The following is a 17268-nucleotide window of genomic DNA, read 5'->3' on the forward strand; positions in this document are numbered from 1 at the left end:
TAAAATCTTTGCATGACGTAATCCAAACATTTTGTCACCTAAACCAATTTATTTTTGTTTTTTATTTTGTATGCATAACACTTAAGAAATTAAACGGTATATATATTTATTAAGTAGCTTTAAACTTATTATTTTAGATCGGATCGGATTTTTATTAGAAAAATATATTATTGTTGTTCGGATTGGGTTTTTGTTAGAAAATATATATTTTAAATTGACGATCGAATTAGTTCATTGTATTCATATCGGGTCAAGGAGTGTAGCAGTAAAAAATCATCAAAATCGGAGTTAAAATAACCATTAAATCGTGATTTTTCATTACAACCATCGAAAAGTTTTGTCCCCTTACTTGATCTCTGAATGTTTATTTTTTCCGATTTTTTTCGTATATGATCTCGAAGTATAAACAAACAAGTTTGACGGTTGGATCGTTGAAACTAGTTTTTTTTTGTTCACTAACAATTAGGAGTTTATTTATACTTTCGTAAGTATAACATAAGATTTTGTGGTATCCACTAGTGTAAATATTTTAAATTGAAGATCAAATTCAGTCATTGTATTCATATAGGGTCAAGGAGTGTAGCTATAAAAAATCATCAAAATCGGAGTTAAAATAACCATTAAATCATGATTTTTCATTTATAACCGTCAAAAATTTTTGTCCCATTACTTGATCAATGAATGTTTATTTTTTCCGATTTTTGGCATATATGATCTCGAAGTATAAACAAACAAGTTTGACGGTTGGATCGTTGAAACTAGTTTCGTAGAATGTGTATGCCATCAAAACAATATATTCACTAACAATTAAGAGTTTATTTATATTTTCGTTAAATATAACATAAGATTTTGTGGTATCCACTAGTGCAAATGTTTTAAATTGAAGATCAAATTCAGTCATTGTATTCATATAGGGTCAAGGAGTGTAGCTGTAAAAAAATCATCAAAATCGGAGTTAAAATAACCGTTAAATCGTGATTTTTCATTTATAACTATCGAAAAGTTTTGTCCCGTTACTAGATCTCTGAATGTTTGTTTTTTGTGATTTTTGGGGTATACGATCTTGAAGTATATACAAACAAGTCTTATGGTTGGATCGTTGAATGGTGTGTGTATATATATATATTTATATACATATATTTATTAAGTAGTTTTAAATTTATTTATTTTGTACGTATAACACTTAAGAAATTGAATAGTATATACATTTATTAAGTAGCTTTCACCTTAATTATATTTTAAATCATAAAATAAATTTTTTTATTTTTTATTATTCATAACAATTATTTTTATAAATATTGTGCTACGAACCAATTTTTCGTATCTCAAAAGTTTGTGCGACCAACAGTTCATCGTGCAAAACTCAAAAAATTTGGGCGAGTACCAAAAATGGGACGCGGGTTTTTAAAATTAAAAAAAAAACTTTAGACTTTGCGCGACCAATATTTTTTGTCGCTCAAAACTTTGCGCGACCAATATATATTTTTCGTCGCGCAAAAATTTTGGGCGGGTATCAAAAATGGGACGCGGGAATTTTTTTATATAATTGTTTTAGACTTTGCGCGACCAATATGTATTTTTCGTCGCGCAAAAATTTAAAAATTTTGGCGGGTACCAAAAATGGGATGCGGGAATTTTTTTTAAAAAAAATAATTTTTTTAGACTTTGCGCGACCAATAATCCTATATTCGTCGCGCAAAAGTTTGCGAGACCAATATGTTTCGTCGCGCAAAACTTTGAGCGACCAATATATATTTTTCGTCGCGCAAAAATTTGGGAGGGTACCAAAAATGGGACGCGGGAATTTTTTATATATAATTGTTTTAGACTTTGCGCGACCAATAAGTATTTTTCGTCACGCAAAAATTTAAAAATTTTGGCGGGTACCAAAAATGGGATGCGGGAATTTTTTTTTAAAAAAAATAAGTTTTTTAGACTTTGCGCGACCAATATTCCTCTATTCGTCGCGCAAAACTTTGCGAGACCAATATGTTTCGTCGCGCAAAACTTTGCGCGACCAACCATATTTTCGTCGCGCAAAGTGATACGATTTTTAAAACTGAAATAACTCCTCCACCATTTTCTCAATTTCTTTCTCTACTCTTACCTCTCCTCTCTCTTTCCCTTTCCCCAAATCCCACCCTTTCTCTCACACTAACTCCTCTCACTTAATCTCTCATCTCTATCTTCACTATCTCTCACTCTCACTCACTCTCTCATCTATCTTTTCACTATCTCTCACTCTCTCATCTCTCTATCACTATCTTTTCTAATTCTCTCACACTCACTTCTCCCTCTCATTCTCACTCACTCTCAATCTTGCCAAAAGGTATATTCTCTCCAAATTTTAAATTTTTTTCATTAATATGTGTTTTTGGAGTTAGTTTTGAGTTTGTGGGGGGTTTGGGGTTGAGTAAAGGGGAGAGATTGGAGTTTGGGTTGGATTTGTGGTATAACAATTTTAGGGGAGATTGTGCATTCTTTTTGTTGTTGTTGTTGTTATTTGACTATATTTGTTTTTTTGTAGGGAATCATCGAGACTTTGACGGCTAAAGTTGAGGATTAGGAAGCTATCAAAACATATCCTCCGCCACTACCACCACAATACGCTTGTATTAGGATTTTATTATTGTACTTTGTTAATTTATATGTACATTTTGAATATATATTTATATTTATTGGATAATTTGATCACTATTTTTCATATGTAATTTTATTTTGAATATGTCAATTTAAATTAAAGTAATTAAGAAAAATCTTACAATTAAATTAAATTTAAAAAGTAAAAATTTGAAAAAATTAATATCAATTTAAATTAAAGTAATTTTAAAAAGAAATCACACAATTAAATTAAATTTAAAAAGTAAAAATTTGAAAAAATTCATATAAATAAATTCATACTAAAGAAAAAATATTTCGTAGCGCAAACTATTAAATTAGTTTATTTCAAATTAAAAAAATTTAAAACAAAAAATATTTCGTCGCGCAAATATTTGCGCGACGTTACTATTTGTCGCGTAAAACTCTAAAAATTTGGGCGGGTACTAAAAATTTGACGCGGGAATTTTTTTAAGACTTTGCGCGACCAATGTATTTCGTCGCGCAAACAGTTGCGCGACCAATGTATTTCGTCGCGCAAAACTTTGCGCTACCAATATTTTTCGTCGCGCAAAGTCACTTTGCGTTCGTCGCGCAAAGTTACTTTGCGCGACCAATATTTGTTCGTCGCGCAAAGTAACTTTGCGCGACCAATGAAAAAACTTCGTCGCGCAAAGTCTTTCTTCACGATCTTTACTCGACGGATTCTGCGCGACGAAGTTTTTGTGGCGCTGAAATTTGTGCGACCACAATTTATTTTGCGCGACGAAATTAACTTCGTCGCACAAAGTGTAAAATGTAGTAGTGGTTTTATGTAAACTGCCTATTGCCTCCGGTAATTATTATGCACTTTATTCAGCAAAATTTGGAACACCAAACCATTTTTAATATGTTTAAGATTATTAGCCCCTTTTTTTAATTTACAAAATATAATCACTAGAGCCCTCTCGAATAGTGTTACCCTTACTTGAACCCTAGCATTAGTACTTGGATCTTTATTAGTAACTACAAAGGCTCCATTTGGTGGAGATAGACTTTCATGCAACAGGAATAACACTTTTTGTTATCTTCGATCAATAGAGCAATAACATGCGGGATAATTCTTCCACGTGTCATTGCATTATTGACCGAGAATAGCTAAACAATGAATCCTCGTTACAAGAAATTTGTTTTTTGCATTTGGTGGATGGATAAAAACACTGGATTGGATCCATAATCATACTCCTGTGTTTAGTGGCCCAAGTCCACTTGGATTGGATTACTTCTAAATTCTATTCCTGTCAAACTCAATTTTAGCAGGATTAGGAATCCCCCCAAAACTAGGGGTGGACATTCAAACTGGAAAACCGAAAAACTGAGCTGACAAAAAACTGCAATTTTGTACAGTTCTAGTTCTGATTCTTGTTGTGAAAAAGCTTGACTGGGTCAAACCAGACTGACCACGTATTTTTAAAATTTTTAATATATATTTAACCCCATTACTAAATTTGTAAGCCTATAACTAATCTTTCTCTAAATCACCTATATTTTTTAGGCCCAATCACGTCCCTTTGCATTAAATTAGGTCACTTGTGAATTTTTAAAATTCAAAAAAATAATAATTTAAACAAAGGTATACTAGTGATTTGCCCCTGAACTTGTACCTAATTTTCGATTAACCCTCTATCCTTTTTTTTCGAAAATTAAGGATATGAACTTTTTTTTCAGCCAATTTCCCCCCTATCGTCTAAATTCTCAACATTTCATCCAATTTTCAGTTAAATTATTTAAAAAAATTACTTTTTTTGAAAAATTTGAAGTAAAAGAGTAAACCTAATGCCAACCCCTTCCATCTCCTCCCTTCCTTCTCCCATTCTCCCATGACCACCATCCTTTACTCCCAGACCAATCCCCCACCCCCACACCCTTCAATCCACAGACCCCTCCCTCCTCCTCTCCCTGTTCACCCGTTTTGGTTTCTACTCCTGTGATGGAAGGGCAAAGTTCCCCATTGCCTTGAAAACCATTGACTGGTCAGCAAGCCAACTTTCTTTGGTATGCGAGCGTGCCACTGCTAGCAATGAAAAATCCTAGCAGACTTCTTTGAAACAGATAACTTGCGCCCCAAGTTACTAATTTGTAAACAAACGATTATGAATTTGGGAGAAGAATATCTCCCAAGTAAGTTCTTTTCCTACCTCAGGCTGGTGAGGACTTCATAATTTATCACAGTATAAAATTGGTAGTTCTGGCCAGAATAGATGATAATAAAGTGGACTGTTTTAGGCAGAACTGCCTTTTACAAATTTAAGAAGGAAAAACCAACTCTAAAAAGACAAAAAGATGGTTGGAATCCCATTTCTGCCTGGGTAGAAACTTCTAATCCAGGCCGGACTGAGCTGTTAACAACTTCTACTGCTTAGCTTTAGCTGTAAATCGATACCAAGGTTCAATTTTGGCAGAGCTTTAATATACTTCAAGCCTTGGGAGGCTTTTGAACGGGCAGAACTGCGGTCTCTTTAGTCTGAAGGGGTAGAAATGGCTAGTCTTGAGGATTTAATGAGCTGGAACTACACTGTAAAATTTGTTGAGGTTTTCATATTTGTGAAAACTTAAACTCTGCTTGTCTTGGCTTTTGCTGAACCAAATTTGTAACGAGAGGAGTCTCGTATTGGATGACTTATTTCTCTGAGTTTGAACTTGGAAGTTCTGATCTACGGCTGGCTTCTTTTGTGGTTCAAATGAGCTTTTGGTTGCCCCAATTTGTTTTGAAGGTTCTCAGTGATCAAGTGATCATTTTGAGTTTTTTTTTTTGCCTTTGGTTGATGTTTTTTTATTTATTTTTATTTTGATCGTCTTTTGATTGTCTAACTTCTCCTATATTTATAAGAAATGCTTTGAAGTAGGGTTTCTTTCTTTTAATAATGGGTGGCAAAAATTCTCAAAAAGATCTTTCATTTTTCTATACAAAGAAGAAGAAGTTTTTATCAATTGCTGGCAGATAGGCTTTCGATAGTCAGTTCTTTTTAAGACCAATCACTTCTCTGTTTTTTTGAAAGAGAACCTAACCCCTCTTTAATTCCAACTGCCCCTTTGTGAGAGCTCAAACTGTTAATGTATGCATTTTGAGTTATTTCTTTTGGCTTCCCTTGACAATTTTGTAATAGGATTTTTATTGTTTTTATCAAGCTCAAGCTTAGATTAAGAATAGCTTCTCTAGGTGTTCTTAACTAACAACTATCCTATGGAGATTCAAGCAATTTGACAAAGGTAAGTATGCATTGCATATCATGGCATTAAAACTGTTTTCATAAAATGATGACTAGTCATCTATTTCTCGTATGACTAGTCATCCTTGCTCTGTAGGATTTCTAGCTGGATAACAAATCTTTTTGTCCTATTCTCCTTTCTCTCTCTGCTGCCATGTGGGTATTCTGACCTAAGGGAATTTTTGTCTTTAAAAGGCTATCAATTCCCTCATTTGCAGCCGTCACTCTTGGGGGATAGGTTTTGGAAAGTTTCATAGCAAACTTTCGCTTCTTCTTCCTCAAGAGTAACCTTCATATTTTATGACATCTATGAGTTTTTCCGAAATGAATTCTACCTCCTGAAAAACTGCATGTGTCTTTGAATCTCATCTAGCTGCATAAATCACTCTCATTTATATCTAGGTTTGATTCAAGACTAATTTCTTCAAGAGAATGGTTTCTTGAGGAAATTGGTCATTCTTCTTTGAATCCAAATTCTGGTTTCGTTTTTGAGTTGGAGCTTGAAAGCTAGTGCCATGGGATGAACGAGCTGAGAAGGAGCTGCCATTGCCATGATGAACTCAGCTTCAAGCTTTGCTAAGTTGGAGAAGAAGATTGCACAAAGGAGGTATTGCTCATCTTCCTAAATAGATCTAGGTTTTGCTTGAGCTTGTTTGTGTTCCTTTGTAAGAATCTTTTTCTACTTAGTGGATTGCCTGGTCGGTTGATGACCCCCAGTTTTTCCCAATGGTGGGTTTCTGGGTGAACAGTTTCTGGTTTCCATCTCTGTAAATTTTCTGGGTTTGTGTTCTTGGTAGTTGACTAGTCATCTGTATCTTCAGTTTGCTGTTTACTTGTTCTTGGTAGTTGACTTGTCATCTGTATCTGCTGTTTGCTGCTTACTTGATTAAGATGATTTCACACACTTTCACCATAGTTGTTGCTAGCACAAGGGACGCCTAGATTGACGGGTCCTTCTGAGTGCTTAGGTTGTAACTAGTAATCTTCTAGTGTTGCAGGTACCTTGTGGCATGATTTGTATGCAATCTTGATTGTGATTGTTTCTGACTATCAGTTGACTAGTCATAAGTGTGCTTGGTCAAGTTCTAAAGTGTGTGAAGGTTATTGTGTTTTGGTTGTGTCGTTAAATTTACCCCTCGTCACCTAAGTACCATTTTCAATTGGTATCAGAGCACCAGCTCTTAACATAAATAGAGAGATCCTTTGGGTGCTAGTTGGTATTAGGTGTGCAAACATAAAAATGGATCAAATTGCTCCTTGCATTCATGATGAGCTTGCCTTGTTTGTTAAGAATTATAGAAGGGTTGTCAAAGATAAAACCAAAGTCACTAGGAATTGTCAGATTCTTCCTAGTTCGTCTACATGTGTGTCTCAAGACAATGTTTTTAAGGAGATGAATGTTTTGGACTCTTATGGCTTTAGGGAGGACAAAAGTTTGAAAGGTCTTGTAAAGTGCTATCTATGTGGTGGTGCTGGTCACATTGATGTGGAATGTGCAAATAACCACAAGACAAAGTTTAATGGGAGAGAAGAGTCAATTAGTGCACAATGGAGTGATAATGGTAGTGATGATTCCAATAACTATATCACTTCATCTTATGAAGAGGCAAATAATTTTGCCCTTGTTGGTTCTGTTCATAACTCTAGCCTTGCTAGAGTTCATGTAGTTAAGGAAGAATCTGTGTCTAGAGATGATATGCACGATGACCAGTCATATAGAGAACAAGATGACCAGTCATACAAGGAACAAGATGACCAGTCATACAGAGAACTATGTGAAAAGTATGATATGCTTTTCAATGAAACCTGTAATTTCAAAGAACATAATCTCATGATGGAAGAAAAGGTTAAGAAACTTGATGAACTGAATGAAACTCTCAAAATGACCAAAAAGAAGTTGAGTGATAGCTTGTATGAGAATGAAGTTGACATGTATGAATTGTATCATAAAGTTAGCACTCTTGAAAAAGAAAATTCTGATTTGACTAAGAAGTTGAATGTCCTTGAAAATGACAAATCCCTGTTTCTTCATAGACTGATTTTATTTGAGTTTGAAAAGTCATTTGTTGAGCATGAAAACGTAGTCGTGCATGATAAGTTTGTGGTTGAAAATTCTGATTTGCAATGCATGTTATTTGAGAAAGACATTGAGGTTCAATACTTGTTTGAGATGATAAAATCACTTGAAAACAACATGGTTAAAAAATCTGAATCTTTTGATGCTTTACAATTTGAAAATATAAGATTGGAACATGAACTTAAGTTGGAAAAAGAAAAGATTCAAGGTTTAACCATTGGTGCTGGAAAGATTGATAAAATGCTCAATTTTGGAAAATTGTTCGGTGATAAAAGAGGTTTAGGATATATAAATGAGTCTTCTACACCTTCATCATTTGAGACAATCTTTGTCAAAGATGTGTCAACTCAAGAAGCTCTAAAATTTGTTCATGATCTCAACTTGGGTTTTGATTCCATGAATATTGTTTCTAAGGGAAAGCTGCCTCTTTCACAATCCAAATTTGTGCCTACCTGCCACCATTGTGGTGTGAAAGGACACATTCGACCTAGGTGTCATATCCTTAGGATTGAGTCTCAAGTTTCCAAAGAAAGTGAGTTTAAGACTCATGTGTCATCTTTTAAGGGGTATGCGACTGTAAAGTCTGTGGTTTGTACAAGAAATAAACATTCTTCACTTGCAAAATTTAGTTTCCTACAACCAAAAAGGTTCATTCCTATATGCCATCATTGTGGCACATTAGGACACATTAGACCAAAGTGTTTTGATTTTAGGAATTTTGAGCAAAAGCCTTTTGTTCATTTCAAGAAAGTAAATGATGACTCACTTCAAACTCAAGTGAATGATCTTCTTTATAAAGTTGTCAAAATTCCTAAGGTGATCTCTTTGCCTCATAAAGTCTCAAAAGTGAAGCAAGTTTGGATCAAGAAGGAAGACCATGTTCTTCCTCATGTTGGTGACTAGTTTCTTTATTTTATGTATCTAGACCATTCTCTTATTTGTGTGTGCTTCATGGAGTCTAGATACATTGTCATGCATTTGCACCTTGTTCTTTTGTTTTATTATTTTTAAATGTGGTCATTGCATGCATATCTTTCAATCATCTCTCTCACAGTGCTTTAAATCTTGGGTGATCAACAAAATTTCAAGTTCTTTTGAACTTATTCACATTTATCTTGTTGGTCTTGTCCAAACTTTTTCCCTTGGTGGCAAGGAGTACATTCTAGCCATTGTAGATGACTTCTTTGGATGTATTTGGGTCTCATTCTTGCTTGAAAAATCAGAAATCTTTCAAAGGTTTAAATCTGTCTACCATCTTTTACAAAAAGTGCAGATGACTAGTCATTTGCCTCTTGTTAGATTTAAAACAGATCAAGGTTCTGAGTTTGAGAATTCTCAGCTTCTGAAATTTTGTGAGGTGATGAGAATTAAGCATGAGTTCTTTGCACCTATTCCTCAGCAAAATGGTGTTGAAAAAAAAAAAAAATATATATATATAGAGTTCTTGTTGAGATGGCTAGGGTGATGCTCAATAGCAAAAATTCTGCTAAACATTTTTTTGGGTTTACATCTCAAACAAGGTGTTTTTGAGGTATGGTGCCAAACAAATTCCCTATGTGCTTTGGAAAGGTAAGAAACCTAATGTGTCTTATTTTAGAGTCTGTGGTAGCACATGTTTTATCTTAAGAGATTGGGAACACCTTGCTATGTTTGACTCTAAAAGTGGCAAAGGAATTTTTCTTGGGTATTCCACTTCAAGCCGAGCCTATAGAGTATATAATTATAGGACCGGAACCATCATGTCAATATTGATGACTTTGCTGCCTTTACTGAGATAGCATTAGATGAGGATGATCTTTTATCTTCTATTCTTGAGGGAGAATCTCCAGGTCTGGATCTACTGGTTGACCTGTCAACCTTTAGCAAATTGGTTGACCAGTCAACTCTTGACAATTCTGTTCTAGTTGACCTGTCAACTTGTCATAATCAACCTCAGAATCTCAGCTCATCTGTCCCTGTTGAAAACTCTCTATAGAAGCAAGATAGGAAACCTTCTCTACTTGACTGCAAGTAGACCTGACATTTCCTATAATGTAGGAGTTTTGTGCTAGGTTCCAAAGTGATCCCAAAGAGTCTCATTTGTTTGTTGTCAAAAGAATCATAAACTATGTGAGTAGAACTTTTGAGTTTGGGTTGTTGTATACTTATGACACTTGTGTCAATCTTATTGGGTATAGTGATGCTGATTGGGCAGGTTGCAGTGACAGTAGGAAAAGCACTTCCAGGATGGTCTTTTATGTAAGCAACAACCTAGTTGCTTGGCATAGTAAAAAACAGAAATCTATCTCTTTATCCATTGCTGAAGCAGAGTATGTTGCAGCTGGGAGTTGCTGCACTCAACTCCTTTGGATGAGACAAATGTTGGAAGACTATGGTTTTGCTCAATCATGCTTTCTAATCTATTGTGACAACATGAGTGGTATAGATATTTCTAAAAATCCTGTTCAACACTCTAGGACTAAGCATATATACATTAGGCACCATTTTATTAGAGATCTTGTGGAAGACAAAATTCTATCTTTGGAATTTGTTCCCTCTAAGAAACAGCTAGCAGATATACTCACCAAGGCCTTGGACTTTCAGAAACATGTCACACTTAGATAGTCCATTGGCCTTTGCTCAATTGATTGATTAGCTTGTCTGTTCCTTATCTTCAGCACATTGCAAAACTGTTGACTAGTCATCTTCGTTTTAGTTGACTAGTTAAATATAAATTTTTGTTTACTTGGTGTGCAAATGTCAAAAACATCTGTTTCTTCTGATCTCTGATAGTGTGAAGTTTGAATCATTTTATGCTTTGCCTGATTTGTGCATAATTCCCCCCTTCTAGTTTGGAGCCATTAGATGAAATTTTTTTGGTGTTTTTATGTCTTCTTGGTGAGACAAGTGTTGTGATCCATTGTGGACAGTCATTGTTATAATATCCTATCTTATCTCACTCTCTTAGGCAATTTGTTTATAAATTTTTAAAAAAAAAAAAAGAAAAAAAAAAAAGGGAAGTGTGACCAATGTAGTCACGACTCTAGGAAGGTATAAGGTGATATGATTGAAGAATCTAGAGCAAGAGCCGCAAAATTGGGCCACTCATGCACTTAAGTCTGGGATGTGCAAATATCAAACATAAAAAATGGCCAGATTGAGTGATGAAAATCAAATAGGTTGAGTCTATGCTTTGAGTTTGTCTTGAAAGTTCATTATATACTTGTCTCTCCAAGAGCGATATTTCTTCATCTCTTGTGTTTTTCTTTTGGCTCTGAACCTCCTCTGTCCATCTTGACTTATCTCTGAGCATGAAATCTAATTCATATTCTATCTATCAGAGTTAGTTGAATTATTTTGTTTGCACATGTGGTTATCTTCTCTCTCTCTTACTTACTGTGCTTGAAGACTTGGACTAGGCTATAGTAGCTAATACATCGTTGATCACTTGATATATTTGCTAGTTCATGTTTGTGTTTTTAAAACCAAAATCATGTCTTCTTCAGGGTCAATACTAAATTTGCTGCTTGCTATGATATTGCTTGAGTTCACTAGTCAACATATGCTCATGCTGATTGTGGTTGACTAGTCGTCTGCTTAATATGGATCTTATGCCTTTTGGTGAAATTAATTTTCACTCTCTAAGAACCAAAACCATTGGTTATGACACAAAGCACAAGGGCTCACTTGTCTTCTCCTTATCTCATTTACACCTTCTGTTCGAACATTGGTATTGTGTTTATGTATGATCATGTTTAGATGACGCCACTTTGGTCTATGCCCAGTCATCTTAATAAGGTGTGTTCCCACATTCAATGATTTAGCCTAACATAATTCTTGAAATCCTTAAGAGTCTACCTTGCTATATGAGTTTTTGGATTGTTGGCTAATTTATTTTGTTGGGGGAGTTTCTTTGAGATGCATGTGTTTTGGCAACATTCTTGCTGGTTGTTTTTATCATTTTCATACATCAATGTTTCCTTCCTAAGCCTTATCTCTATTGATTTGCTCTCTTTTGTTCTTGGCTGTGTCTATGAGGTTGTTGGTCTTTTGATGCCACCTCAAATTTAGACATGCGTGACTAGTGCATTTCATAGTCCACTCTCTTCTCCTTGTGCTTTTTTTGGAAGCTATGTTGTGTTTTTCTAGACAACCTAGAGACTTATTTCTTGTATTCTTCCTCACATGTCCTCAATTTTGTGCAAAAATTTAGGGTTCATCTTGCATGGTGCTTTCTTCAAATTTGACATTGATTGATGCCTTAAATTTTGATATTTTGGTGCTTTGTCTTGATTTTGCACTATGGTGTGTAAAGAAAAATTCATTGGTTGTCCCTTGTTTTGATAAATATGTTGCTTAAACTCTGTCTTTTTAGGGGAGTTTCTTTATGTGTAATGTGTACACATTGAGCCACTTGATTTTAATTGCTTTAGGTATGATTCCTTGCAACTTGTGCTCCATTTCTTATTCTTTTTAGCCTGATGCATTTTTGTGTTTGTTGGCTATTTATGGAAAGTTTGCTGAATCAGTACGTCAAAGGTTGTTGGCTATTTATGGAAAGTTTGCTGAATCAGTACGTCAAAGGTTAATTCTTTTATGCTATATGATACTCAGGGGGAGTAACAAATGTTGTTTGTGCTTTGTAATCAAACTGTGTCATGTGCATATTGTTCAAATCTGATTATGTGACTTGTGTTTAATTCACTTGATTACTGTTTCTCTATATTTGCCTTTTTGCTCTTTCCTTATCAACAAGGGGGAGAACACTCTCAACCCCATATTGCACATATTCTCTTTCCTTATCAACAAGGGGGAGAACACTCTCAACCCCATATTGCACATATTCACATATTGCATATTGCTTCAAATTTCTGTGATATAATATGCTCGTCTTGTGCCTGGGAGTTTGGTCGTTGTTTTGCAGGTACTTCATTTAATCATCTCCCTAGGTTCGATTTTGGGTTGAGTGTATTTAGAGAGTGTGTTGTCAAGGAAAGCCAAAAAGGGGGAGATTGTTAATGTATGCATTTTGAGTTATTTCTTTTGGCTTCCCTTGACAATTTTGTAATAGGATTTTTATTGTTTTTATCAAGCTCAAGCTTAGATTAAGAATAGCTTCTCTAGGTGTTCTTAACTAACAACTATCCTATGGAGATTCAAGCAATTTGACAAAGGTAAGTATGCATTGCATATCATGGCATTAAAACTGTTTTCATAAAATGATGACTAGTCATCTATTTCTCGTATGACTAGTCATCCTTGCTCTGTAGGATTTCCAGCTGGATAACAAACCTTTTTGTCCTATTCTCCTTTCTCTCTCTGCTGCCATGTGGGTATTCTGACCTAAGGGAATTTTTGTCTTTAAAAGGCTATCAATTCCCTCATTTGCAGCCGTCACTCTTGGGGGATAGGTTTTGGAAAGTTTCATAGCAAACTTTCGCTTCTTCTTCCTCAAGAGTAACCTTCATATTTTATGACATCTATGAGTTTTTCCGAAATGAATTCTACCTCCTGAAAAACTGCATGTGTCTTTGAATCTCATCTAGCTGCATAAATCACTCTCATTTATATCTAGGTTTGATTCAAGACTAATTTCTTCAAGAGAATGGTTTCTTGAGGAAATTGGTCATTCTTCTTTGAATCCAAATTCTGGTTTCGTTTTTGAGTTGGAGCTTGAAAGCTAGTGCCATGGGATGAACGAGCTGAGAAGGAGCTGCCATTGCCATGATGAACTCAGCTTCAAGCTTTGCTAAGTTGGAGAAGAAGATTGCACAAAGGAGGTATTGCTCATCTTCCTAAATAGATCTAGGTTTTGCTTGAGCTTGTTTGTGTTCCTTTGTAAGAATCTTTTTCTACTTAGTGGATTGCCTGGTCGGTTGATGACCCCCAGTTTTTCCCAATGGTGGGTTTCTGGGTGAACAGTTTCTGGTTTCCATCTCTGTAAATTTTCTGGGTTTGTGTTCTTGGTAGTTGACTAGTCATCTGTATCTTCAGTTTGCTGTTTACTTGTTCTTGGTAGTTGACTTGTCATCTGTATCTGCTGTTTGCTGCTTACTTGATTAAGATGATTTCACACACTTTCACCATAGTTGTTGCTAGCACAAGGGACGCCTAGATTGACGGGTCCTTCTGAGTGCTTAGGTTGTCACTAGTAATCTTCTAGTGTTGCAGGTACCTTGTGGCATGATTTGTATGCAATCTTGATTGTGATTGTTTCTGACTATCAGTTGACTAGTCATAAGTGTGCTTGGTCAAGTTCTAAAGTGTGTGAAGGTTATTGTGTTTTGGTTGTGTCGTTAAATTTACCCCTCGTCACCTAAGTACCATTTTCACAAACCGTGATGTTCAGTTTGCTTTTCCAGTTTGAACAACTCCCTGTTTTCCTGCTTATCTTTTTTTGGGAAATTTAGCCTGTGTATCCCTTGAAAGATGGTGCTTTCTTTGGATTAGAAACAATATCTATGAATATATAAAAGGGTTTTGATCTTTGTGGTGGCAGAGATTTCAGAGACATCCTTTCTTTCTGCCTCCCTCTGTCAACTCTCTTATCAACCTAGTTGATTTTGTTTGACTTTTCTAAGTCAGAGAAAAACAATCACGTGGGTCTGTTTTCTTTTGAGTTTCTACTTTTTACTTTGATCATGCCAAGCCCAATTTAGTTTCTTCGAAACCTAAGCTTGAGATAGGTTCTAGGCCGGGCTTTTGTTGGATTTTGGACCTTTGGTTCATGTTTATTCTCAAAGTCCAGACTTCTCGGGCCCAGCGTTGTTGTCTTTGTTATTTTGGGCTTTGTAGCGTTTGGGCTGGGTGACAAGATTTTGGCCCAAACACTCCCTTTTTGTTCTTTCAACCACAGACTCATCACCACCATCCTCAACAGACCTTCCGCCGTCGCCACCTCCTCTCTCTCTCTCTCTCTCTCTCTCTCTCTCTCTCTCTCTCTCTCTCTCTCTCTCTCTCTCTCTCTCTCTCTCTCCACACACACACTCCCTCAATTTCCCACCCCATCTGTTAATTTCAATATCTCCACACTCGAAAAGCTCACAGTCGATCCAAGCCTTTCAATGCCTCCCATCTCAAGCTTTTTCCAAATTCACACAAAACCCATCAACCAAAACATCAAAAAATTCAATCTTAAACACTTGGATTTGGAAAAAAGATCAAAATCAAATAAAATCTAATAGAATTTAAATCCATGCCACTTGGATAGCATTTGGGGTGGGAGGTTGTGGGGAAGGAGAAAAAAGAGAAGGGAGGGTTGGGGTGGGGTGGAAGGGCCATTGGAAGTTATATGGAGAGAGGGAGCGTAGAGGGGCCAGAAAAAATAGATGGAGAGGGTAGGGGTGAGGGAGAGAGTGATTGGTTGGATGGGCCTCTCTCTTATTAAAATATTTTTTCTTTCATTTTATATTTCATATTATTGTATTTGTGTATTTAATTATTTTAACATATAAAATGACCATTTTGCCCTCATATTTAATGGCAAATTGGATGAAATGTTGCAGATTTAGACGACAGTGGGGAAATTGGCCAAAAAAAGAAGTTCATATCCTTAATTTTCTATATTAAAAAAAAAAACAAGACGGGGGGTCAATTGAAACCAAAGTACAAGTTCTGGGGGCAAATCACTAGTATACCCAAAAAACAAAAATTTTAGTCCCAATTATGGGCAAATTAGACCGCATTGGAATGAATTTATTTTTATTTTTATCAAAACCAAACCAAATCAGACCAAATAAATAGTGCTAGTTCCGGTTTGGGGTGAGAACCAGATCGTGCTTACCCCTAACAAAAACTAAGGGATAACCTCGGATATGCTACGATCGAGTGCAACCCAACTCCGACAGATTAGGTTGCAGTCGTCTCCTCCAATCTTCATCCCCAACATTGAGCCTCCATCACCTCGACGATAACTCAGCCATCTCCGACAAACTTGAGCAATTTCTAGCAAAACCCACCCATCTCTTGCCCAAACCATTTCATCACTGATCATATTTCTCCTATGAACTTCTTCATCATAAGTGATCATTTCATCACTGATTTCTCAACATCTTGTGTTTTTGTTAGATTGTATGTGAGTTTTGATTATTAAATTCTTTGACAATATTTGAGTAGTTTATAGGTTAGGATAAAGCTTGAATTCACCGGAAAATTTTCATTTTTTCTATAAATATTTGACATACAATATTGGATTTTTTTTTCATTTTCTCTTTTACATTTCCTGGGTTTTTGTAATGTTTGAAATCTGTGTGTGTCTGGGACTGCAATTGGGTATATTCTTTGAAGGCCCAATTTTGTCTTTTACAAATTTACAACTGCTATTAAATTTCTAATATCCATTTAAGCAATTAACGGAGCGGAGATGATAAAATTTGTTTAAATTTATATTGATTATAAATTTATATAGATTATGGTTATTTATAGTTTATTATTTGGATTTATAATTGGGATATTTGTAGAAATGTCACCTGAAATTCTACCTTAGTTTCAATTTGTTAACTGAAAAAAAAATTTAAGAGAAATGTCACTTGAATTTTTCAAAATCTATCATTTGTCACTTGACTTTAACATCATCCAATTTTCCATCTATTTTGAAGGGTAATTTAGTCTTTTTATTTTCAATGGTATTTTAAAAATAGAAAATTCATTATAAAAAAAATTATATATCTTTTAAATAATTAAAAAGAAAAAGAAAAAATTGTGAAAAAAAACTTCTCTCTTCTCCCTCTTTATCTTCCACACCCACCGTCACTACTCTATTTAAATACAATTTAAAATAAATAAATAAATAATTTTTTTTAAAACATAAAAATCAAAAATCAAAAAAATGAAAGACACCACCTCCAATCCTCCAATCCCAACCGCCAGCCACCATTGTTCTCTCTTCTCTTTCTCCCCAACAACAACCCACCACCCCAACTCTGATCCATCTCACCCCTTATTATATATCTCTCTCTTCCTCTCACAAGAACAAACCCTGCCCCACCATCCCTAGTTGCTCACGCTAGATTTTCCAACCCATCTCCACCCCAATCTCTGCCCATTCGAGGGTCACCCCACTTCTCTGTCTCCATCTCTCCCATTTGGCCATGCCCATCCTTCCCACCTCTCCGTTGCTGGGTCCTTCCTTCCCCCAACAACCCCCTTCCTTTTTTCAAGTTTTTTTCCTTTCACTAATTATTTATTTATTTATTTATTTTTTGTCTGATCAGTTTTTAAAATTTGCCAATATGTTAAAAATGGAAAACTTAGGTTTTTACATTTAACCCCCTATCCATTTTTACATTTAAGCTTTTTTTTTTAAATAACAATTTTTTTCATTTTTAAAATACCCTTGAAAATGAAAAGACTAAAATACACTTCAAA

This window comes from Prunus persica, chromosome G4 (assembly GCF_000346465.2).
Source record: "Prunus persica cultivar Lovell chromosome G4, Prunus_persica_NCBIv2, whole genome shotgun sequence".
Taxonomy (NCBI): domain Eukaryota; kingdom Viridiplantae; phylum Streptophyta; class Magnoliopsida; order Rosales; family Rosaceae; genus Prunus; species Prunus persica.